Below are 25,405 nucleotides of genomic sequence, written 5' to 3'. Positions count from 1 at the left end.
CCCACTGGCGAATTACCGCCGAAGCGGGACCCGCTGCCGGAATGCAGCTCGGTCTTCGGCGGTAATTCGGTGGCGGGGGGCCCTTCCGTTCAGGGACCCGCCGCCGAAGTGCCCCGGAGACCCACGGTGGGGGCCCCCGCTGCCGAATTACCGCCAAAGACCGGGCAGCACTTCGGCAGCGGGTCCCGCTTCGGCAGTAATTCGCTGGCGGGGGGGCTCCCGCCGCGGGTCTTTGGGGCACTTCGGTGGCGGGTCCCTGACCGGAAGGGCCCCCCGCTGCCGAAGACCCCAGGCCCCCGGAATCCTTTGGGCGGCCCTGTCTATTAGCAGTTTAAGACAATAAGGTGGCAAAAAGTGAATCATAAGGACAATGCTACACAGCAATCTTTAGCACTATTTATTTTAAATGAAAAAAAAAAGGAATAATTTAGTATTCAATATATACATCAGACAAAACTAATATAGTTTTTCAAGTTTCACATGAAATATTTTAGCAAATTAAACTATGATTATTGGAATTATTTTTCAAACAAAAAGCATGTACCCCAGTGTTACATACATCATCAGACCTTACTTTCATTAGCCTATATTGAATCCCAACAAGGAGGAACAGAGAAAGATGGAAATCTACATTAACTGTTAGAGCTTACAACAACAAACGTTTGTTTTGCGTTTTTCATCTCAGATGACATCTATTTCCCAATATAGCCAGATTTCCGAAAACACTTCCTCACATTTAATCTGAGGTATTCAATTTTGATTTTACTTTGGTCCACTGCAAAAATCTCATATGAAAGTCACTTTTCTACAGTTATATAAGAAAAATTCAGACAAAGTACTTTTGAAGTTTATTTTATAGCACCCTATTGGTCCTATGCTTAATTGTGAGATATAATATACATTTTTTTTTCAAGTACAGAAACAGCATGCCCCACTCACAAACCAGGAAGACATCTAGATTAATTTCTTGCCATCAGGACAAAGAAATGCACACACATACAACTGTTGATTTATGATTTTATATCTTCCGTTTTCCCTTTCTTTAAAAAAATAATCTACTGATGTATTTAGTGAAGTGTATGAACAGAATCTGCATTACCTGTAAATGGCATTTCTGCCATGAACAAGGTTAGATTTTGACTAGATGAATTTTTGCATACATCACACTTGAACAGGCACAAGTAAATGATGGAATAGCAACCTTTTTGAGCTCCAGAGGTTGTCCTGAGGCTGCCATTAGCATCCCCAGCATGAATGCCACAATACTTATTGAATAGTTTGGCAAGGTTTTTCCTCCTTAACAAGTTTCCCATTCCCAAAGAACCCTGAAGGCTCTTTGCAGGGCACAGCCTCCACTTTATCACAGAGGCCTACCCACACTAGGACTCCCTGCAGAGAAAAATAAACAAAGGAGCACCCAACCAAAAATGGTGGAACTGAGACAACGTGCCGAATCTTTACTTTATCATGCAGCTTATTGTTATATCCTATCCCCAATCCTCCAGTTGTACGCTGGATATTTAGACTACAGTCCTTGGAGTCAAATATCTTTTATCCTTCCTGTCCACAACACCTAATACAGACACTAAGTAAATAATATCCAAAGGTCTGCATGATGCCTCTCAAGACTGTGTCTAGGTCAAAGCAACGTCTATATCCTAACTGTAGCTGCCTGCTAGGCCATCGGGCTAAAGTTCTGGTTTCAACTTTCAGCTGAAAGCAAATGGATGGCACTTGGCTTATGGAAAACAGCTACTGTCATAGATTTACTGATTTTGCCATGACCCTCGATATTGCTCAACTCCCCAGGAAAACAGATCTAGAGTTTTAGACAGTTCAGCAGATCTTGACTGTTAGGACTGGCCAGTCCCCCTCAGATGGATTTTCTTTGAAGTCCTAACTGATCTTTTCAGAAAATTTCTCTTGGAAATGAGGTACATAGCAAAGGATTGTCTACACTGTGTAATGCAGAGCATAACTGGGGAATTTAACAAGAGCCTCACAAGAATGTAGGTTGGGGCTAGGAGATTCTGCCATTCCTTTAATTGCTCACATCTGTTAAACATTATTAATGGAACTCATATTTAAAAGCTCATTTGTCCAGGTGGAAAAAAACAAAAAAGCCCGATTGTGAATTAATTGGATGATCGCTGTCATACAACAATCTCTAGAAGACATGAAGCATTTTTTAAGAACTATACATGCCGGTTTTCAATTTTGCCCTTTTCTATATAACAGCTCCCCTTTTGTTTTCATTGCTGATATCATAGAATCATAGAATATTACGGTTGGAAGACGCCTCAGGAGGTCATCTAGTCCAACCCCCTGCTCAAAGCAGGACCAACACCAACTAAATCATCTGAGCCGAGGCTTTAGCAAGCCTGCCCTTAAAAACCTCTAAGGATGGAGATCCCACCACCTCCCCATTAGGTAACCCATTCCAGTGCTTCACCACCCTCCTAGTGAAATAATGTTTCCTAATATCCAACCTAGATCTCCCCCACTGCAACTTGAGACCATTGCTCCTTGTTCTGTCATCTGCTACCACTGAGAACAGACGAGCTCCATCCTCTTTGGAACCCCCCTTCAGGTAGTTGAAGGTTGCTATCAAATCCCCCCTCACTCTTCTCTTCTGCAGACTAAATAACCCCAGTTCCCTCAGCCTCTCCCCGTAATTCATGTGCCCCAGCCCCCTAATCATTTTTGTTGCCCTCCGCTGGACTCTGTCCAATTTGTCCTCATCCATTCTGTAGTGGGGGGACCAAAACTGGACACAGTATTACAGTTGTAATACTGAATAGAGGGGAAAAATCACTTCCCTCAATCTGCTGGCAATGTTCCTACTAATACAGCCCAATATGCCAATATCATAACCAAGACTTTTGAGAAAAGTATAAATAAAAATTCAAAATTAGGATTAGTTATCTGATTTTTCTAAAACATTTTAAATGCTACACTACATTTTGCAGAGGAACAACACTGATAAGCTTTTTGTACTGTCACAAGGAGGCAGCAAATACATGTGAAAGATGTAAAGCCAACAAGGAACACACATATTCCCCCTCCCCCCCGCACTGCATCTTTCAGCAGCAGGCCTAGAGGAGTAAAATGCCGTGTTTACTTAGTACACTAAAGGATGTCATCTAATGGCAAAGCTGCAGGACCAAACTGAAAGCAAGATCTCTTGGGTTTACTCAGAGTAAAATAGTCTGAAATAGGTAACAGCATTATACTCTGATTCGGAGAGGTCTGCTTTCTGCCAACATCCCCATTTCTTCCACCTGTTTCACAAGCAACACCACAAACACTGAACTAATGGACAGTATTCTCCAGAGTTACTAACATGTGGCAGCCATGTGTATGCACCACAGAGTCACTGCTCTCCACACTTCAACACAATGCTGCTGGCTTGCTTTCAGACACATGGCCATGAGGTTCTGTATTCCACTCTCATGGTGAACTAAGACCATTCAACAATTTCAAAATGCTCTTATTTCAAACAAAAACCAACTAACTCTCCCTGTGGGACTTACTCCAGCCTCCTTCTGGCCTTAGCTCTGTTGACCCTACTCCCTTCTATCTCTATTCATCTAGCACCAACCTCTTCTGTCCTGCAACACAATCTGGCCACTGCTGGTTTAGGTTTCTCTTTGCAGCTCCTGCCACTCTGAACAGCACCTCTTCTCCATCTTTTCTCCACCTACCTACATCTCTTAAAGAGATGCGCAGGAGTGACAGTCACTCTGCAGTAAAAGCCACAGCGCATTTTGATCACTATTGAAAAAATAAGGCTAGACTGTATGTTTAGCACTGGTACTGGACCCAGCAATGCTGCCCTCTCTGAGAAGGCTGAAAATAATGATGATGAGCACAGTTTAAGACTAGTTCAGTTTTTCAAATTGAGGACAGCAAAAGAGAGGCAATAGCTAAGTGTAAGACAATGGTAACTGAGCTACTGAAGACCACCGCATTGTTTGTTGGGTTTTTTTAAGCCTCTATGGGCTGAACTAAGATCCATGCTCAGGACTAGATCCAGCACATTTAACCGCAAGTCTATTTTTAACTCATCTACAGCAGCGACAGAAAAAAAAAATCGTCATTTTTATATTAAGGGTGCATTTATACCTATAAAGGATTAATAAATGATTAATAGATGTTATAAGGCTATTACATGAGTTGTGCCTGTTAGACGGTTATAGGCACATGAGCAGAAGGTGTTACAGAAGGTTATAAGTAACTTATTGACTGCTAGACTCAGTTTGATTAACCATTTAAGTGTCTAATTTATTAACTTCTTATAATCCATAAATGTATCCTTAAAATAAATTCTGACCAAAACCTCATCTGCCTCTCCAACCCTCTCTGACTTCTTTTCTGACAATTTCCTTGCGCTCTTAAAATTCTTATAACTAGTAAGTTTTCATTTTTACCTGACACTGGAGAGGAAGACATTGTAAGAGGAATCCTGACAACGAGAGGAGAAAATCCAGCTGGCACATTAAGGCCCAAATGACTGAACTACCCTACAATATTTATCAACATTAGAATGGCTAGTAAAAATGGCAGTTTTAAATCTCAAAATATACTGCAGCTTTGGCTCTAATATGCCTTAGTGTGTGAAAGTCAATTTGTAATTTCTGAAAGCACCGAGATGATTACTAGAAAAACATTTCAAATTATTCTGATGAAGTGGAAACTATTTAAGTGCTATCTGAAAGTAACTTGTAATGTGTGGAGAGTTATAGGTCACATTTTAGCTGTTCCATGCATTAAAATCCAAACAAGATAGAACCAATACATAAAGCCTGAGTGGTTGACTGTATAATGATGCTAGGCTAAACAGACTGGTTAAATAGCTTCTTTACTAAAGCGTGCATTGACATTGCATAGCTGGTTTGCTGAACTGCTACCTGATGCTAATAGCAAAGGAGGGAAGGACCTAATTTACAGATTAATGAACTTCCTTATTGTGGGAGACACCATAAGGGTTTAATAAACCATCACCCACTTCATCTTGAACAGTTGCCATTATAAGAGTGTTACAGTCTGGTACACTCTTGAATTTTATCATTCTCAGCAGGATGACTGAATCAAAAATACCTTTTGGGTAGGAAATTGTTTCATCTTCTTTGGCCTCACTCAGAAAACACACTGGCCATTTGAACTCTGACAATGGTAGTTAAACCTACTTGCAAAGCTCCCCTAGTAAAATGAGAATGATCCTGCAATATCTAGGAAAGGTACCAACCTTATTTATATTTAATGACTGAAATAGATTTACATGAGTGGCAGCACACAGGAGAAGCAGCCGTGAAAAGCCTGCCACTTTATTCACAGCCTGAGCAGAATGTCCTATTGCCAGCGCTGCTGCTCTTCTACCCATGATACCAAAGAGTAGACTAGTATCCTTCCCCATATACGAGGATGGGAAATGTCCCCAGGAAAAATATCAGTCCTGGCTAAATATTTATAAAATATTACTATAAATTTCTTACTTTCATCTAGTATCTTTCCATCTCAAATTTCTCCCAGTTCATGCATGTATTGATCTTGCTACATCCGTCATTGGCAATTTTAAAATCAAGACGGGATGTTTGACTTGAAGATCTGCTCTAGGAATTATTTTGGGGAACTTCTCTGGCTTGTGTAATACAGGAGGTAAGACTAGAAAAATCACAATGGTTCTTTCTAGGCTTGGAATCTGAAAACATGAAATGCTGCCACTTCCAGAATGGACACAACATCTGTTAGTGCACAGCAGCTCTATCCAATTGAAAGAAATGAAGATAATCAGTTGAATTTGGTGGGATTCTGGTATTTGTAATGACTACTATGAAAGAGCACCCGCGCCTAAGAGGGCCCCGCACCTTTTTAATTTTTACTCACCCGGCGGTGGGTCCTTCACTCGCTCCGGGTCTTCAGCAGCATTTCGGCGGCAGGTCTTTCAGTGCCGGGTAAGACCCGGAGCGAGTGAAGGACCCGCCGCCAGGTATTCGAATCAGACCCCACACTTCTTAAAGCCGGCCCTGCTCAGTGATCACTCAGTGCCCTGTCCTCTTCATTGTTTATAGCCCCTCACAAATCAGTATTTGTCTCATCTACAAACTTTATCAGTGATGATTTTATGTTTTCTTCCAGGTCATTGATAAATATGTTAAATAATATAGCATCAAGAACCGATCACTTACTAGAAACATGCCCATTTGATGATGATTCCCCATTTACAATTACATTGAGATCTATCAGTTAGCCAGTTTTTAATTCATTTAAAATGTACCATATTCATTTTATATTGTTTAGTTTTTTTAATCAAAATGCCATGCAGGGCCAAGTCAAATCCCTTAGAGAAGTCTAAGCATATTACATCAGCACTATTACCTTTATCAATCAAACTTGTAATCTCTTTAAAAAAAGGTATCAAGTTAGACATGATCTATTTTCTATAAACCCATGTTCATTTGCATAAATGACCCTCCTTTAGCTCTTAATTGAGACCCATATCAGCTCTTTCATTATCTTGCTCAGGATCAATGTCAGGCTGACAGGCCTATAATAACCTAGGTTATCCTATTTGCCCCTTTAAAAAGATTGGCATATTATTAGCTTTCTTCCAGTCTTCTGGAACTTGCCCAGTGCTCCTACAGGTGCCTTCACTTGCCTTCTAAATCAGGTTGGTTTTTTATCCAGTACACCCTTCTCTCTCAATTGTGGCTTCTAGGGCACCCCGTAAGGTGTTCTTAAATGAGTCCCAATTATCATTCATGTTTTTCTGATTGAATTCTTCCTACTAGTTGATTTGGCTCATAACCGGTTTCCAGTTTGGTGGAATTGGCCCCATTAAAGCCCCAAGTGTATATACATGTATTACTACTCTGGAATTTATTCTGCTTACATACTATAAATGTGATCAAGTCATGATCACTTGACCTAAATTGCCATTAATTTTTAGTTCTGTGATCAGCTCCTCTTTATCTGTTAGGATAAATTCTAATATAAATAGAATTCCCTGGTGTTGGCTGTAACACTTTTTGAATTTGGAAACTGTCATCAATTATGTTTAAAAATTCCAAGGATGTTTTAGTACTGGCAGCATGAGACCTCCAGCTTATGGTGGCACCCAGGCAGCAATTTTCCTACACATTGTAGATAGGTGCTGGTCTCAGCTCACCCACTACGTATTTTTTCTTTATCGGCTTCACTGCAAAGGAAGAGTTTTAAGGAGATATTTCAAGGAGGATAGTAAGGTATTTTGCAGAACCTTACAAGAAATAATTTCCATGCATGAGGGACAACATATGAGAAAGCATGAAGATACTTGTTAAATTTTCAAACAAGTGGAAGGGGGTGATGGAGGCTTGCATTATGGGCTGATCAGAGATAGGAATCTCAACAGCGTATGAGAAATGATAGGTAGGGTAGAGATTCTGCGGTGGGCCTTCCATGGGAAGAAAAATAGTTTGTGTTTGATGTGATGGAGAATGGGTACCAATGGAGGGATGTAAAGAGGGATGTGATGTGGTCAGTGATGAGCCAGGAAAGTTTAACTTTGCAGCAGGATTCTGAATGGGTAGCTATGGGGTAACATTGCATTTGTCAAACCAGAGAAAAGGATGTTAAAGTAGTTGAAACATGATGTGAGCAGAGGTTGGGAAAGAGTTTCAGCTGTGTGGATGGAGAGGAAAGGCTGTTATCTTATTGTGCAGAAAGAATAGAAAGATTTGGAGATAGCCTGCAAGGAGTTACCTGTTCTGTAACTGGCGTTCTTCGAGATGTGTTGCTCATGTCTATTCCACAGTAGATGTGCATGGTTGCCACGTGCACTGGTGCCGGAAGTTTTTCCCTTAGCAGTACCCGTACTGGGGGAGTACCGCAGCAACCCCTGGAGTGGTGCCTGTATATTATGTTATAAGGGGAAGCACTCGCTCCCCCGACCCTCGGTTCCTTCTTGCCGGACAACTCTGACAGAGGTGAAGGAGGGCAGGATGTGGAATAGGCATGAGCAACACATCTCGAAGAACGCCAGTTATGGAACAAGTAACTGTACTTTCTTCTTTGAGTGATTGTTCATGTGTATTCCACAGTAGGTGATTCCAAGCAATATCTGTTGGAGGTGGGTAGGAGTTCATGATAGACCAGGACGGAGTACTGCCTTGCCGAATCCAGCGTCGTCCCTAGACTAGGCGATGATCGTGTAATGCAAAATAAATGTATGAACTGAGGCCCAAGTGGCCACTCTACAAATGTCTTGGATAGGGACATGGGCTATGTAGGCAACTGATGAGGGCTGAGCCTTCGCAGAGTGTGCCCTAATGATCGGTGGCAGGGGAACCCCTGCCAGATCATAACACGTGCATATGCATGAGGTGATCCAGTGGGAAAGATGCTGGATGGAGATAGGTTGCCCCTTCACCCTCTTGGCCGAGGCGACAAAAAGTTGCAAGGATTTCCTGAACGGCTTAGTCCATTCCAGATAAAAGGCCAGCGCCCTACGCACATCAGTGTGTGGAGGTGCTGTTCCTTGTTGGAGGAATGGGGCTTAGGACAGACCATGGGGAGAAAGATGCTCCGTTCCATATGGAAGGCGGAGACCACCTTCGGGAGGAACGCAGGGCGTGAGTGAAGCTGGACTTTATCCCTGTGGAAGACCGTATGGGGGGCTCCGAGGTCAAGGCCCTAAGTTCCGAGACCCGCCGGGCAGACGTGATCGCTACAAGGAAGGCCACCTTCCACAAGAGGTTAGACCAGGAACATGTGGCCCAGGGCTCAAAGGGAGGCCCAGTGAGTCGGGACAAAACCAGGTTTAGGTCCCATTGTGGCACAGGGGGGTCTAGCGTTTGGAAATGAATGGTCGAGGCCCTTCAGGAAATGGGAGGTCAGAGTGGGAGAAGACCGAGTGCCTTTGCACCAGCAGGTGGAAGGCCGATATGGCTACCAGGTGTACCCTGACCAAGGTTGGTGCCAGTCCTTGGGCCCTAAGGGACAGGAGGTAGTCCAGAATGAGCTGGAGGGGTGCAGAAGAGGGGGAAACTCCGCGCTCATTCGCCCACTTGGAGAACCTGGACCACTTCGCCATGTACATCCAGCGCGTGGAGGGCTTCCTGCTTTCCAGGAGGACTTGCCTTACCTGCTCCGAACACCTGCCCTCCTCCTCATCTAGCCACAGAGCAACCATGCTGTCATGTGGAGCGCAGCTAGATTGGGATGGAGGAGGCGGCCCCCATCCTGGGAGAGGAGGTCTGGGTGTAGCGGCAGCATCCTCAGGGGCGCCGCCAAGAGGCAAAGGAGGGTCCCGTACCAGTGCTGGTGGGCCCATGCCGGGGCTATGAGGATGACTCTCGCCTTGTCTGCTTTTATCCTCTGCAGGACCTTGTCGATGAGGGGAAATGGCAGGAAAGCATAAAGGAGCCCGCCCGCCCACTGCAGGAGGAACGCATCGGAGATTGCACCCCTCCCTACCCCACCTCTGGAGCAGAACCAAGGGCAACACCGGTTCTGGTGGGCTGCAAAGAGGTCGATCCGGGGAACTCTCCACTCTCGGAAAAGCCAGTGAGCGACCTCCGAGTGGAGCGACCACTCGTACTGAGGGGAGAAAATCCTACTGAGGTGATCTGCCTGCATATTGCGGATGCCCGGGAGGTGTACGGCCCTCAGGGAGATATCGTGGGCTATACAGAACTCCCATAGTCTCAGAGCTTCCCGGCAGAGGGCCAGGGAGCGAGTCCCACCTTGCCTGTTGATATAGTACATGGTGGCGGTGTTGTCCGTGAGGACTCTGACCACCTTGCCGTAAAGGTGTGTGTGGAAGGTCACGCATGCCAACCTCACTGCTCTGAGCTCTTTGACATTTATGTGGAAGGCAGATCCGGGATTGACCATGTCCCTTCAGTCTATATGTGTCTTGTGTGGGCTCCCCAACCCAAGTCTGACGCGTCGGTTACCAGTCTACAGACGAGCTGGTATCCCGAAAGGGAACCCCTTAGAGTATAGTGCTCGGGTAAGACTACCATTGAAGGGAAGCCAATATTGGGGACGGAACCGTAAGAATCTTGTCCAGCCCATCCTGGACCTGAGAGAATTGGGAAGCTAGCCAGAGCTGGAGGGGACTCATTCAGAGTCTGGCATGGCGGACCACATACATACATGCCACCATGTGGCCCAGAATTCGAAGCCACGCTCTTGCCGTTGTCACCGGGAAGGCCGTGACCGAGGCAATGAGATCCTTCAGTGTCTTGAACCTGTCTGGGGGGAGAGAGGCTGTGGCCCTCGCGGAGTCCAGAAGCGCCCCAATGAACTCTATGCGCTGAACTGGAACCAAGGTTGATTTGGTCTCTTTCACCACTAGGCCGAGACCGGCACATGTCAAGAGGTGCAGCCCCATGTGGGTCTTTACCTCGGAACTCGAGTCGCCCTTGAGAAGCCAATTGTCCAGGTACGGAAAGATCTGGACTCCCTCCCACCTGAGGCAGGCCGCTACCACAGCCATACACTTTGTGAAAACCCTGGGTGCCGTAGAAAGGCCAAATGGGAGGACCGCAAATTGATAGTGGTCTGACCCCACTAGGAAACAAAGGAAGTGCCTGTGCCCCTCGAAAATATGGATGTGAAAGTACACATCCTGGAGGTCCAGGGACGCATACCAATCCCCCGGGTCCAGGGAGGGGATAGTAGAGGCCAGGAACACCATGTGGAATTTGGAGCAGGCCAGAAAATGGTTTAGGCCCCAGAGGTCCAGGATGGCTCTGAGGCCCCCTTTGGATTTTGGGATCAGGAAGTACCGGGAGTAGAACCCTTCGCCTTGGAATTCTACTGGACTCTTTCCACCACCCCCAGGTGCAGAAGACGGTCCACCTCCTGACCCAGGAGGAGGGTGTGCTCTGGGTCCCCAGGGACTACTGGGGAGGGCGGGTGGTTTGGTGGGGGTGAGGTGAACTGCAAATGTGGCCCCTGGAAATGGTGCTGAGGACCCACTGGTCCGATGTTGTATGGCACCACGCCATACGGAAGGCAGACAAAGGGTTGCAGAACACAAACTTTATTAACTGGGGGGTCTCCCTGGCAACTGGCCCAGTGCCCCCCTGCAAATAGTCAAAATCGCCTCTCTCCCTGCCTCTTGCCCTTAGAGTGTCCAGGCTTGTATCTGCTCCTCGCAGGTTGAGCCGACGGTTGCGGCTTGGCCTTGTCCTTAGCCAGAGGGACGTAGAGGCCGAAGGACTGCAGGATAGTATGGGAATCGTTCATCCCATGCAGTCTGACGTCTGTCTGGTCCGCAAAGAGTGCCCTTCCATCAAACAGAAGGTCTTGCATCAGGAATTGGGCCTCCAATGACAGACCCGACAAGAGGAGCCATGCTACCCTATGCATGGAAATCGCGGAAGCCGTTGTGCGGGCCGCAGTGTCCACTGCGAATGATGCCGCTTGCAGGGCCGCTTTTGCCATTGCCGCCCCCTCTTCCACCAGCGCCTTGAAGTCCGTCCTGTCCCGATCTGGGAGGAGGGTCTCAAACTTAGGCAGAGACTCCCAAAGGTTAAAGTCATATCTGCTCAGTAAGGCCTGGTGGTTGGCTACCCTAAGCTGGAAACTGGCAGAGGAATAAAACTTGCTAACGAAGGACTCCAGTCGTCTGACGTCCTTAATTTTGGGGGTGGGCGCAGGCTGGCCCTGTTGCTCCCTGTGGTTCACCGACTCTACTACAAGTGAGTTAGGTACCGGTGGGAATAGAGGTATTCGTGGTCCTTGGCTGGCACAAAATACTTCCTCTCAGTCTTCTTGGAGATTGGTGCCAAGGAGGCAGGAGTTTGCCACAGGGTGTTAGAAATGTTGGCTATACCCTGGTGCAAGGGCAGAGCCACGCAGCCTGGTGCTGAGGGAGACAACACATTTAAGAGGGAATCGGACAGGCCCTCCATCTCCTCAGCCTGCAGCTGAAGGCTAGATGCCACCTGCTTTAGCAGGTCTTGGTGAGCCTTGAAGTCCTCCTGTGGGACTGAAGGTGGAGGCGCCATTATGGTGTCATCCAGTGCCGGGGAGAGGGCCCGCACAGAGCCGAGGGCCTCGGTCGCTATCGAGGGGTCGAGCCCCAGATCAGAATCCAGGTGCGGATCCGCTGACTCATGGCCTGCCGACTTGTCTCGTAGGCGGCGGGACGAGGCTGATGGAGCCTGAGATGCTCCGGCAACCGAGCAGGCCCCCTTCTGGGCAGGCATCGGCGGCTACGGGGCCCATTGGCACCACTGCCCTTGCCATGGGGCCCCTTGCCACTGACCCGGCTGGGAGCCCAGTGGCATGATCTGTCCTGGTTGAGCAGTGTGGACAGAGGACGGGCGGCTGGGTGCTGAGGCTGAGGATGCCGTTGAGTGCACTGTCTCGTGAGAGCAGTAGGAGCGGCGGTGCCTGTGATGCCGTCTCCCTTGGGACCTGGACCTTGACGTCGAGGAACGGTATCCGCCCGAAGTGCTGCTTCATTACCCATGACGGCATCGGGAAGTCCGGTGCCCCTGCGCTGAGGCATCACGGGAGTAGTCTCGAGTGCGATGTCGAGGCAAGCAGGAAGCGGAACGGGAATGACGACGTCTATCCTGTCAAGAGTAGCAGAGAAGGGGAGTATCCCCAGTGCCTCTCACGGTGCCTACGCTCGCTGGCAGGCGGTATCAGAGGTTCCCGAGACTCCTGTCTGGGTGGCAGCCCGGATGGCCTGGCCGGTGTCGAGGGCAAGCGCGAGCTACAGGAAGATGGTCGCTGCGCACCGAGCGGTGCGGGGAGCAGTCCTCGGAGTGGGAACTGTGTCCCGCTGGGGAGGCTTGATGGGCACCCAAAGGAGGCTTGCTGTGGGACTGGGGGCCCGTCCTCTGCTGCATGCACGTGACCGGCAGGCTCATAATGTCTTTCGCAGCCTGCATTGCCTCTGGCGTCAATGGAATCCATATTTGTGGCGATGCGCGCACGGATGGTACCAGGCTGCTCCGCTCAGCCTGAGTCGGAGGCCTTGAGCCCGGGGTGGACCGAGGGCTGCCTGACATGGGACCAGCCTCCCCTCTATCCTTGTCTCGGCGCCGCTGCAACATAGGGCCCTTCCCTTGTTTCTTGGAGGGAGAGTGGTGCCGGCTAGTCAAGGGGGCCTCGCTACACACCGACGACATCGTGGTGGGTGCGGAGTCCGTTCGGCATGCCAGAGTTGGGGCCAGCGCCAACTCCATCAGGAGTCTCGAAGTCTAATGTCTCTCTCCTTCTTAGTCCTTGGCTTGAACGACCTGCAGATCTTACAGCGGTCGTTGATGTGAGTCTCACCCAGGAAGCGGAGACACTCAGTGTGCGGGTCACTCCTAAGCATAAAATGGCGACAGGAGTCGCACGACTTGAAGCCTGGGACACGGGGCATGCCCCGAGCCCAGTCTAACAACTGAAGAAACAATCCACTAAGGTTGAGAAGAAAAGCTGCAGCAGAGCTGGAGCACAAAGTTCCGACTACCTTCACTGGCAGCAAAAAGGAACTGAGGGTCGGGGGAGAGCATGGCTCCCCTTATAGCGAGATATATAGGCACCACTCCAGGGGTCACTGCGGTGCTCCCCCAGTACAGGTACTGCTAAGGGAAAAACTTCTGGCACTGGTGCACGTGGCGAGCATGCACACCTACTGTGGAACAGACATGAGCAATCACTCGAAGAAGAATGTGAGGATCTAAAGTGGGGTCCATGTTGAAGATGATGCCAAGGTTATAAGACTGAGTGACAAGGAGGTATATCACTTTGACCAGATTTCAGAGTAGCAGCCGTGTTAGTCTGTATCCGCAAAAAGAACAGGAGTACTTGTGGCACCTTAAAGACTAACAAATTTATTTTAGCATGAGCTTTCGTGAGCTGCAGCTCACTTCTTCGGATGCATAGAATGGAACACACAGACAGGGGATATTTATACATACAGAGAACATGAAAAGGTGGAAGTATGCATACCAACAGGCAGAGTCTAATCAATTGAGATGAGCTATCGTCAGCAGGAGGAAAAAAAACTTTTTGAAGTGATAATTAAGATGGCCCATAGAAGGTGTGAGGAGAACTTAACATAGGGAAATAGATTCAATTGGTGTAATGACCCAACCATTCCCAGTCTTTGTTTAGGCCACAGTTAATAGTATCTAGTTTGCATATTAATTCAAGTTCAGCAGTTTCTCTTTGGAGTCTGTTTTTGAAGTTTTTTTCTTGCAAAATTGCCACCTTCAAGTCTGTCACTGAGTGGTTAGAGAGGTTGAAGTGTTCTCCCACTGGTTTTTGAATGTTATGATTCCTGATGTCAGATTTGTGTCCATTTATTCTTTTGCGTAGAGACTGTCCGGTTTGGCCAATGTACATGGCAGAGGGGCATTGCTGGCACATGATGGCATATATCACGTTGGTAGATGTGCAGGTGTACGAGCCCCTGATGGCGTGTCTGATGTGATTAGGACCAGAGTGACTCAAAAAGGAAACGGTGTATGTAGAGATTAAGAGCTCTCTTTTGGCTAGCTGACCTGAAGCTGATAGCTGGGCATTTGGAAGGTGGGGGTCTGAAAGGCAGGCAGAGATTTTAGTTTAGACAAGAAATTGTTCCGGTGTGAAGAGGTAGATCTGAAAGTCATCAGCACATAGACTAACAGTTGTGGATGGATTGCCCAGAGACAATGTTTAGAGAGAGAAAAGAGGACCAAGAACAGAATTGTGTGGGGAACTCCCACAAAAGGTTTGAGATGGATGAGGAGGATTGGCCAAAATGACAGAGAGGTAGGAGAATTTGAGGAAGACTGAATCTCAAAAGATGAGGGACAGGATTCCAAGAACAAGAATGTGATTGAAGTGTCAAAGGTGGCTGACAGACTGAGGAGGATGAGGATAGAGAACAGGTTCTGAGTATACACAGAAAGATGTCAGAGACTAGGGAGAGCAGTTTCAGTGGAGTGCAAAGGCAGAAGCTGGATGGGAAAGAGTCTAGGATGGAATTGGAGGAGAGGAACACCAGACAATAATGTTGGTAGTGTGTGCAACGAATGCAGAGAGAAAGGGGGAAGGAAGATGCAGCAGTAGATGGAGACACAAGGGGAATCAAGGACTTTTAAAAAAAAAAAAGAGAGATTAAAGCATGTTTGTATTAAAAGGGTCAGAATCAGAGGAAGAAGAGAGGGTAAAAGGAGGGGATGAAAGTGGGGTGAGGGAGATGAGATGGTATGGATCATTAGAGCAAATGGAAGGGTTAGCAGATGAGAATCTTCTGTGCCTATGACATCAGGGGAGGAGAGAGAGTGTGAAAAAGATTTACATGCATTTCCTTGTCTCAGGTTCCTCACCACAGTGAAAGTTAATGCTCTTTTGTATTTGTTCTAGGAGAGACTGCTTACAACCCTGTCACCAAATAATGGATTCCACATCCACAAAGAGGCATTTATGAAACTTGTTTTATCATGGACTTTATAACATCAGCCAGAATTCATAAGTTGTATGGACAGATTTCCCAGATCTGGGAAGGTCTTGTCATATTTCAATTTGATGAGATCAGTAAGATCCTGTTTAGAGCAGTAACTGCGGGTAGGGGAGTGGGTTTGAGGAGGGAGTCGAAGGTGGTGAAAAACTGGTTGTGATTACAGGCATGGAATTCAACGAGGGTGAGAAGCAATGCGACTTGGCTATGAAGATGGCAGAACCAAAAGGAAGAGAGAACAAATTTCTTGTAGAGGAAGTCAGCATGGTCATGAGATTTCTGCCAGACACACAACTCTGTGCAAGAGCAGGAGTGAAGGAAATGGATATTTGAGGTGAATCAGGGCTGGGAGTGGCAGAGTGGACCTTACAATAGGACAGAGGAGCAAAGGAGTCAAGGGTGGAGGAGAAGGTAGAGTAATGGAGGTCAGCTCCTCAACTGCATAGGTTTGGCTGCATTGTCAGAACTTGTAGGGTTGGGAAACACACAGAGAAGCCTCACTGCTTTATCTAAAATGTTCTATGCTGTAATGAACTGTCACATGTCTCTATCATGTGTGGGGATCGACTTCATTCCGCCAGGAGAAATCTGCCTCTCTCACCTGTGGAATTCAAGTCTGTGCAAGACACAAGGTAGTTAAGGTGCTGAGTATAGCGATGGACCGTGTCTGACAGAGACTAGCCAGGAGAGACTGCACTTTGGGAGGGAACAACATGTTTGGTTGCATATGCGGGTCAGAAGTCTTCTGAGCTGATACCAGGGAGATTTGGTTTCAGATTGTTCATGAATCGGTGTGCCTATATTATTTTTAGAGTCTCGTTGGTTGCTGTTACTGATGTGTCTAGAAATGATGATCAGAGGGACATGAGCTCTTGCTGTTCCTCAGTACAATGGATTTGAGATGGGATTTTGTGTGATCTTTATAAATAGTAACATATAGTGATAGACACTATAAAATAAGTCAATGGATAAGCAAAGAATATCAAAGAAAACATTTACTGCGAGACTCCAGGAGATCTGAATTATTGTAATGTGACATATTCCTGCTTTCCAAAAACAATTGGGAAAGGCTTACAACAAACAGACCAATATATACTACATAAAAGTGCCTCCTCAGCTACTGTGCCACTATACACACTGCTCCTCCAGTGGTGATTCCTGAAATTAAAATCATATTAGCCACTTCATCAAAATAAAATAAGCAGAATTATATATGGATAATCACTTACATAACAACATAAATTTATATGGAGCTTTACAAACAAACAAAAACACAATCCCTCCCCTAAAGATCTCAAAGTAAAAGACACAGAATGCCAGCTCAAGAAAGATAAGACTATGAGGAAACTGGGGAGAAACAGAAGCAAATATCCCTGGAAGCAGCAGGCTTTAAGGAGGGATCATAGAATCATAGGACTGGAAGGGACCTCGAGAGGTCATCTAAGTCCAGTCCCCTGCACTCATGGCAGGACTAAATATTATATAGACCATCCCTGACAGGTGTTTCTCTAATCTGCTCTTAAAAATCCCCAATGATGGAGATTCCACAACCTCCCCAGGCAATTTATACCAGTGTTTAACCACCCGGACAGTTAGGAAGTTTTTCCTAATGTCCAACCTAAACCTCCCTTGCTGCAATTTAAGCCCATTGCTTCTTGTCCTGTTCTCAGAGGTTAAGAAGAACAATTCTTCTCCCTCCTCCTTGTAACAACCTTTTATGTACTTGAAAACTATTATCATGTCCCCTCTCAGTCTTCTCTTCTTCGGACTAAACAAACCTAATTTTTTCAATCTTCCCTCGTAGGTCATGTTTTCTAGACCTTTAATAATTTTTGTTGCTCTTCTCTGGACTTTCTCCAATTTGTCCACATCTTTCCTGAAATGTGGCGCCCAGAACTGGACACAATACTCCACTTGAGGCCTAATCAGCATGGAGTAGAGCAGAAGAATTACTTCTCGTGTCTTGCTTATAATACGCCTGCTAATACATCCCAGAATGTTTGCTTTTTTTGCAACAGCATCTCACTGTTGACTCATATTTAGCTTGTGATCCACTATGACCCCCAGATCCCTTTCTGCAGTACTCCTTCCTAAGTAGAGTACTTTGCATTTGTCCTTATTGAATTTCATCTTATTTACTTCAGACCATTTCTCCAGTTTGTTCAGCTCATTTTGAATTTTAATCCTATCCTCCAAAGCACTTGCAACCCTTCCCAGCTTGGTATTGTCTGCAAACTTTATAAGTGTACTCTGTATGCCATTATCTAAATCATCCATGAAGATATTGAACAGAACCGGACCCAGAACCGATCCCTGTGGAGAAACACAGGATGCTAAAAAAGATAACAGGAAATGAAATCAGATGTAGGTGGCATGAGATTAGTAGGGACTGAAGGCTTTTCATAATGCCTTTTGTATAAAAACCATTTTGCATACTGTTACAAAAATTACTAGGGAAATGGGAATGGGGAGGAACATATTTTGAAGAAAAAAATTGACACCTTTTAAAAACCACAGTCAGAGCATACAAAAAAAGCTTTCAATAGCTTAAACTTTGAGGGAAGAAAACAGCAGGAAGGGAAGGAGAGGGGAAGAAAAAGTTTCCTTGCAATTCATTTGGTTTTAGAAAAGGTTAACAGTGGTTAGAATATCATTTCTCTTACAGTTTCAATTATAATGAAATATTAATGAGCCAGTAAGAGCCATTTTTCTCAACCTTTATCTACTGACATTTTTTGGAGCTTAAAATAAAAAGCTACTGTATGGAATAATAACCGTAAAGTTAACTAGCAAACTTGGACCTGATTTTCAAAGTTGCTGAGGGCCCTAACTCCAGCTGAAAGCAAAGGAAGCTTCAGGCATTCAGAATCACTGAACTTCAAGCTCCAAACCGTTCAAAGGAGAGGAACTTGGTTGTTAAATAAAAAAAGAAATTAAGTACAAGGCCAGAGTAGAGTTTAGTCCCAGCCAGCTCTCGGTCACGCTATTCTCTGGAGTATGGTTGTTCAACTAGATTACTGGCTTTGTTTGCCCTGTAGAGCTTTTGGGGCTCTGCAGGTTTCCCTGTTCCTTCATAAACTGAGCTAAGATCTAGAATTGTGCAAGGTAACTGATTCTCTATCCTACTGGGATCTTTGAAATTACAGAGTTCTTGACTCTTATTGCATCTCCTTGCCCTGCCTTGCACAGATTAACACATGTATGGAGCTATGAGACTTGGAAACTTGATCAATGCAAAATAATGCACATTAGAGTTGGAATTATGTTTTCCACATACAAAATGACGAGTTCTAAATTAGCTGTTATCACTGAAGAAAGATCTTGGAGTCATTGCGGATAGTTCTCTGAAAATATCCACTTAATGTGCAGCGGTGGTCAAAAAAGCTAACAGAATGTTGGGAATCACTAGGAAAGGGATCGATAATAAGACAGAAAATATCATATTGCCACTATATAAATCCATGGTATGTCCACATCTTGAACGCTGTGTGTAGATGTGGTCGCCCCATCTCAAAAAAAGATACCCTCTTCCGAACCTTTTCCAATTCCAATGTGACAAAAATGATTAGGGGTATAGAAGAGCTTCCATATGAGAAGAGATTAAGACTAGGACTTTTCAACATGGAAAAAGGGGGGGGTGATATGATAGAGGTCTATAAAATCATGACTGGTGTGGAGAAAGTAAATAAGGAAATATTATTTACTCCTTCTCATAACACAAGAACAAAGGGTTAACCAAATGAAATTAATAGGCAGCAGGTTTAAAACTAACAAAAGGAAGCATTTCTTCACACAACACACAGTCAACCTGTGGAACTCTTTGCCAGAGGATGTTGTGAAGGCCAAGACTATAACAAGTATCAGAAGGGTAGCTGTGTAAGTCTGTATCCACAAAGGACTATAATAGGATTCAAAAAAAGAACTAGATAAGTTCATGGAGCATAGTTCCATCAATGGCTATCAGCCAGGATGGGCAAGGATGCAAAACCATGCTCTGAAGTGTTCCTAACCTCTGTTTGCAAGAAGCTGGGAATGGGCAACGGGATGGATCACTTGATGATTACTTGTTCAGTTCATTCCCTCTGAAGCACCTGGCATTGGCCAATGTTGGAAGAAAAGATATTGGGTTAGATGGCCATTCTGATGCTCCTATGTAAAGAATGCATTGATGTACCACACAGTATGGCTATTTTAAAAATTAGTTACATACAATTCAAATCTGTGCATAGGCTAAGCAAAGCATGAAACGTTCAAACCAAGCCATTTTTAGCTGGACAGACCCTGAAAGAAGTTAGGCAATCAGTAAAATAGCTCTGTACCTCCATATAGACAGTTCTAAAACCTAACATCCTAACACATGAACACACAAAATCAGATACAAAAATTGTTCATAACTTTGCTTAGGTACAGCTGAGTTTCTGTAAATAATACTTTATGTGCTTGGCAATATACAACTCAGAAAGCCCTTGTCCTGAAGAGCTTAAAACCTAACAAAACAAGATAGATACAGGATGTGCTGGAAAGCTCAAAGGAATATTCAGTATTGATAACTTTTATAATCTGTGCTACAGCAGCACCTAGAGGCCCCAGTCCAGATATTGTGCCACTGTACATGGCAGTGTACATACTCACAAGAGAGAATCCCTGCCCTGAAGAGCTTACAATCAAAATCAACAAGACAGGACAGGACAGGACGATAAACAGAGGCACAGAACAGGGGAAACAGAGGAGAAATTATCTGACAAAGGTCCCATAACAGGTCAATGGCAGAGCTGGGAACAGACCCCAGTGTGGTCGATATGGCAATTTCCTGGATATCCTTGGGAGACCATATTGAATTAAGTTTAAGTATCTTTTGGGTCCATTGTAAATGCAAAGTTTATGAATTATTGTGGGCTGGGCCTGCAAGTAACCTGTTGGGGGGCGGGGGGATGTGATGTGAGGCCTTTAATATAGGACTATATTGAACAATTTGCAGAGAAGAAGGTACTTTTGGGACAATGCTGTGAACTGGATTTCCTGGGAAATACCTAGGGGGAGGTTAAATGCAAATTCTTCACTGCAGATATATAAAAATCCAGCCTTTTGAAGCTACGCCCTGAAGAATGGGTCACTGTCTGATGATTTATCTGTTCCTGGAGACTGGAGATCAAAGGCCCCAACTGTATAAAGAAATGGCTGAACTGCCCAGCCTGGGTTCTGAATCTGAGATGGTTATGAACTTGTAACTACAAAGAAAACCCAACTGTGGTTTTGAAGAACTGACACCTACAAGAGCCTGCGGCTGGAGCTGGGGGTGACCCCTGGAAAGCTTTTTAGCATGTGTGTAGGTTCCTCTGTTGTTTTTAATATGTTTTCTTTGTACTGCTTTCACCTTAATAATAAATGTGCTTGCTTAGAAAGAGCTGTGTGGTAAATTTTAACTGTGGCAATACACTGATCATAGGCCTCTGGAAAGAAAGCAAAGCACAAATGTTGGTCTTCTAGGCACTCTGGCTTGCTGGGGATATCACAGTGCAAGCAGGGAACTGTGCAACCTTAAAGATCCCCTGGTCAGGTGGGAGTGAGACGCAGGCCTCCACTCAAGAAAGACGAGAACTCAGAGCTGGAAGCCTAATAGTGGGTGCCTCCGAGGGACCACAGAGGGGGAATACAGGTGCAGTTGCCCTGAAACTGACATTCAGATGTCCTGGTACCCAGTTTAGTACTCTATCCAATAGACCACTCTGTCTCTTTTTAATAGCCCTGGAGGAGAGAGCTTTTAGGAAGGATTTTAGTGAAGAGAGGAGGATGATTTGTTGGACCAGAAAAAGAAGGGCATTCTACGTATAGGGTTGGCATGGAAAACGCCACAAAGACAGTTGTATGCAAAACAAGACAAACTGAACAGTGTGACTGGCATAATTGGAATACCAGGGGAGGCAATAGGATGAGATATGGCTGCTGATGTAGACTAGGGTATAACTATGCAGAATCTTCAAAGAGATGACAATAATACAATCTGTGCATTAATTTTCAAGGAAGATCAACTATATGGGAAATCTGAAGGAGTGAAATAAGATATTTTTCTGTGTGTGCCAATGGCACTCAAAAAATGTTAGACATTCATCAAAATTTCAAAGTTAGGGTGGGTTTTTTTCCATTTTTTAAATGGCCTGTAGTTCAAATATAGTTTTAACAATTTTCTTCAGACTTGGCAGAAAAATTCTCCTTCGCCTTAAAAATCAGTCTGAAAATTTTCATATCAATTCTATTTTGCTAGACAAAGTTATAAGGGGCTAAAAATAAGACTTTTTTTTTATCATGGAGCCTAGTTGCAACCTTAATTATGGAACCATGACTAACATTCCATCATGGAATTTCAAAAACAAGACAAATCTCAATGCAGTTTAACTCTAAACAGCAAATATGAATCATACTGTTCTAATGTGGTTGAATGGGGAGGGATAGCTCAGTGGTTTGAGCATTGGCCTGCTAAACCCAGGGTTGTGAGTTCAATCCTTGAGGGGGCCATTTGGGGATTTAGTTGGGGACTGGTCCTGCTTTGAGCAGGGGGTTGGACTTGCTGATCTCCTGAGGTCCCTTCCAACCCTGATAATCTATGTTATATGGATTATGAAGCAAAACAGTGTGAAAGAAGGCTAATAGTCACTGCTACGCTTAGAGACTGAATACATTATAGATGGATGGATGGAAAACATTGATAAACAGCACTATTGTGAACTTAGATAGTTTTATTCTTCTGGCATGTTAAGTTTTTATTAAAATGTTATGGTATCACCTTCTAGGAGAGTTACAGAAAAATCATCACCATCAACTGTCCAATTCAGCCTACTCTCTTAATTTTATTTTTAAATTGTAGGTTTGTGTTAGCATATATTTCATGTTTGTTTCTTCTTTTTTAAAGTCTGCTTCTATTAATATGATAGCATCAGAGGAATACTATTTTACTGTATCATTTAGACCTGGGGATCTGAAGCACTGGTCCATGGACCATTGATGATCAGTAAAGCATTTGCTGGGAGTCTGCAGAGTGCTGACTGACCATATGGTGCTCAGTCCAGCAACTAAAATGCATTAAGAGACAGCCAAAGACCAAATACATTCCTAATATTACTTTTCTATATAAGCAATTACAGCTGCAACATACATCACATAGGTGAAATCCTGGCCCCACTGATTTCAATGTGCAGTAACTTGTTACCTTGTGCAGTAACTGTGGTTCTTCAAGATATGCATCCTTATAGGTGCTCCACTTCGGATGCACATGCACCTCTTCAGCCCTTGATCCAATTTTCCATTAGCAGTGTCTGTTCAGGCCGCACATGCACTCTATACAACCTCGTGCCACTCTCCAAGGGTACAGAGGGCTGCACAGGTGAACCATCCTCAGTTCCTTCTCAATCCCAACATCCAACAAGGACAGTCTGAAGCAGAGAGGAAGGAGAATAGGTATTGGAGCACCCATAGGGGGACATCTCAAAGAACCAGTTACTGCAAAAGGTGAGTAATCTTTTCTTCTTCTTCTTCTTCGAGTAGTGTCCCTAGGGGTGCTCCACTTTAGGGTGACTCTTGAGCAGTATCCTCACAGGAAAGAGGGAGTTTCAGAATCAAGTCCAAGACTTAAGCCAGTACAACAGAACCAAGTGCTGAGTCAGATCTGATGGCATGGACCAAGGCAAAGTGTTTAGATAAAATATGCACTGAAGCCCATCTAGCAGCTCTGTGTCTCTCAGACACTGGAATGTTTTTGAGTAACACTTAGAAGCTATTTGTGATCTGGTCCAGTGTGCTACAATTCTCTGGGGAGGCAAAGCACCAGCTGTATCATAGCAAGTGGCTGCCAACTATTCAAGTATGTCCCTATGAATTGTATTCTCTGTACAGGGGCTGACTTGGACTACTTTGTGTTTAGTTGGAGACCCAACTCCTGGAAGGTAGAGAGCTGTATGAGTGGGATTTAGTACTGCTTCAAAAGATCAGCCCTTGAGTAGCCAATCATTGAGACACAGGAAGACTACAATTGCTTCTCAACAAAGATAAGCCAGCACTATTACTGAAGCCTTTGAGAACACCACTGGGGCCAAAAGAGAGGCTGAAGGGAAATACTCAGTAATGAAAATGATCCTGGCCCATGGTGAAGTGCAGGAATCTCCTGTGCACGGGACATATTGCTATATGGAAATAACCATCCTGCAGTTCGAGGGCCAAAAACCAATCTCTTGTCTATTTAGAAGGGATTAGATCTGCCACAGTCACCATCCAGAACTTCTGAGACTAACAATTTGTTCAGTTATCTTAGATTGAAGATTGGTCTCCACTCTCTGTCCTTCTTTGGCATGAGAAAATACTTTGAGTAAACTACTTTCCACCTGTGTGGGGATGGAAATGGTTCTAAACAAAGGAGAGAATGTACTTCTTGACTCAGCATAATCTCATGAGAGGGCTCTTTAAAGTGGAACAGGGAAGTGCGGTGTGGTTGCGGATGAGATATAAAGTTATAACCTCCATGACCCACTTGTCTGTTGTAATACGCCACTAGTCTTGTTATAAATGGAAAATGCAGTCTCCAAAAGCAGGAAGGTATGCAGAAAGTAGCAGCTTGCAGATTAGAGGTGGGGAAGGAGTTGAGCCCTCAACCAACACATCAAGATTGCTGTTTTGATGATGACAGTGTACTAGTTGAAGGAGGGTGGGAATCTCTTTTCCTTTGGAATTTGTCTTTTTCTAGCAGGCTCAGCAGTTCTGTGAAAACCAGAGAACTGAGCCAGCCACGATCTCTGGGAAGTTTGAGTCCTGCTAAATCTCCTCTTGTTTGTAGGGGTGTATATAACAAGATACCTCAATGTGGCCCTGGAGACCTTCACATGTACAGAGACTAATCCATAGCTCCCAAGAAGAGCTTCTGACCAAACAGGAGGTCCTCCCCCATGTTATGAACCTCTCTCAGGAATCTTGACAACTGGAGCCACAACACCTTGTGCATGACAACTGCTGTGGAGATGGATCTAGCAGCAATGTCCGTGGCATCCAAGGACACTTGGAGAGGGTCTGGATAATAACTAACCCTTCTTAATAACAGCATTGAAGTGTTCTCTATGCTCCTGTGGAAGATGTTCAATTGAGGACGCAAACTTGTTGTAACTCATGTAGTTATTCTTGGCCATGATTGGCTGATAGTTTGTGATACGAAACTGGAGGGTCACAGATGAGTAGGCCTTCCACCCAAAAAGGTCTAACCTTTCTGGTCCTTATCATAAGGAGTAGATCTGGAGTAATTTTGTCTATCTGACTCATTTACAGCACCCACCACCAGGAAATTAGGTGGGGGGAGGGAAACAAAAATTCTGAGTCCCTGAAGGTAACATATTTCTTATCTGCCCATTTACAAGTTGGCTGTATGATGGCAGGAGTTTGCCACACAGCCTCTGCAGGATCCAGGAGTGCTTCATTAACTGATACCACAACCCGGGTGGCTGTCACCCTCTGGAAAATGTCCAGGAGCTTGTGATGTGAATCTTTAACCTGCTCAAGAAGTATTTGGAGGGTGTTTGCGCCACTCTCTTCACATGGTCCTGGAACTGATGAAAATCATCAGTCATCGATGATGGTAGAGGCACGACTGTCTTGTCTGGAGATGAAGAAAAAAGAGGGGAATTTGTGACCCTAGTTTCCTGGTGCAGTGGAGCCAGAGGTCTGGAAAACTGCTGCCAATAAGCTGCCCAAGGATCCCAGTAAGACCACTGGAGAGGCCCATATGGGAGAGGGGCTGATACCCAGGACTGATTCCACCATACCTCATGTGGCTGAGGGTCTTTTTGTTAGAATATGAGTTTCTGTAATGATGCAGAGGGGAACCCCACACAGATAAGGAGGAGGCTGATTGAAGGTTTCCTTTATCCTCCTCAATGTCCTCCAAGATGGGAGAGGGGGTGGGGGCAAGTAAAGAAAGGTGGAGAGTTC

General features: G+C 45.1%; 1 protein-coding gene across 1 annotated transcript in view; it reads right to left on the bottom strand.

The window, feature by feature from the left end:
- ATRN (attractin) overlaps positions 1-25,405 on the bottom strand; it is a 259,935-nt gene that overhangs the window by 52,540 nt on the left and 181,990 nt on the right. The gene's annotated exons all lie outside the window — the stretch shown is intronic.

This window comes from Mauremys mutica, chromosome 5 (assembly GCF_020497125.1).
Source record: "Mauremys mutica isolate MM-2020 ecotype Southern chromosome 5, ASM2049712v1, whole genome shotgun sequence".
Classification (NCBI taxonomy): domain Eukaryota; kingdom Metazoa; phylum Chordata; order Testudines; family Geoemydidae; genus Mauremys; species Mauremys mutica.
Note: the sequence above shows the minus strand (reverse complement) of the source record. Positions and strands in the feature narration are given on the sequence as shown.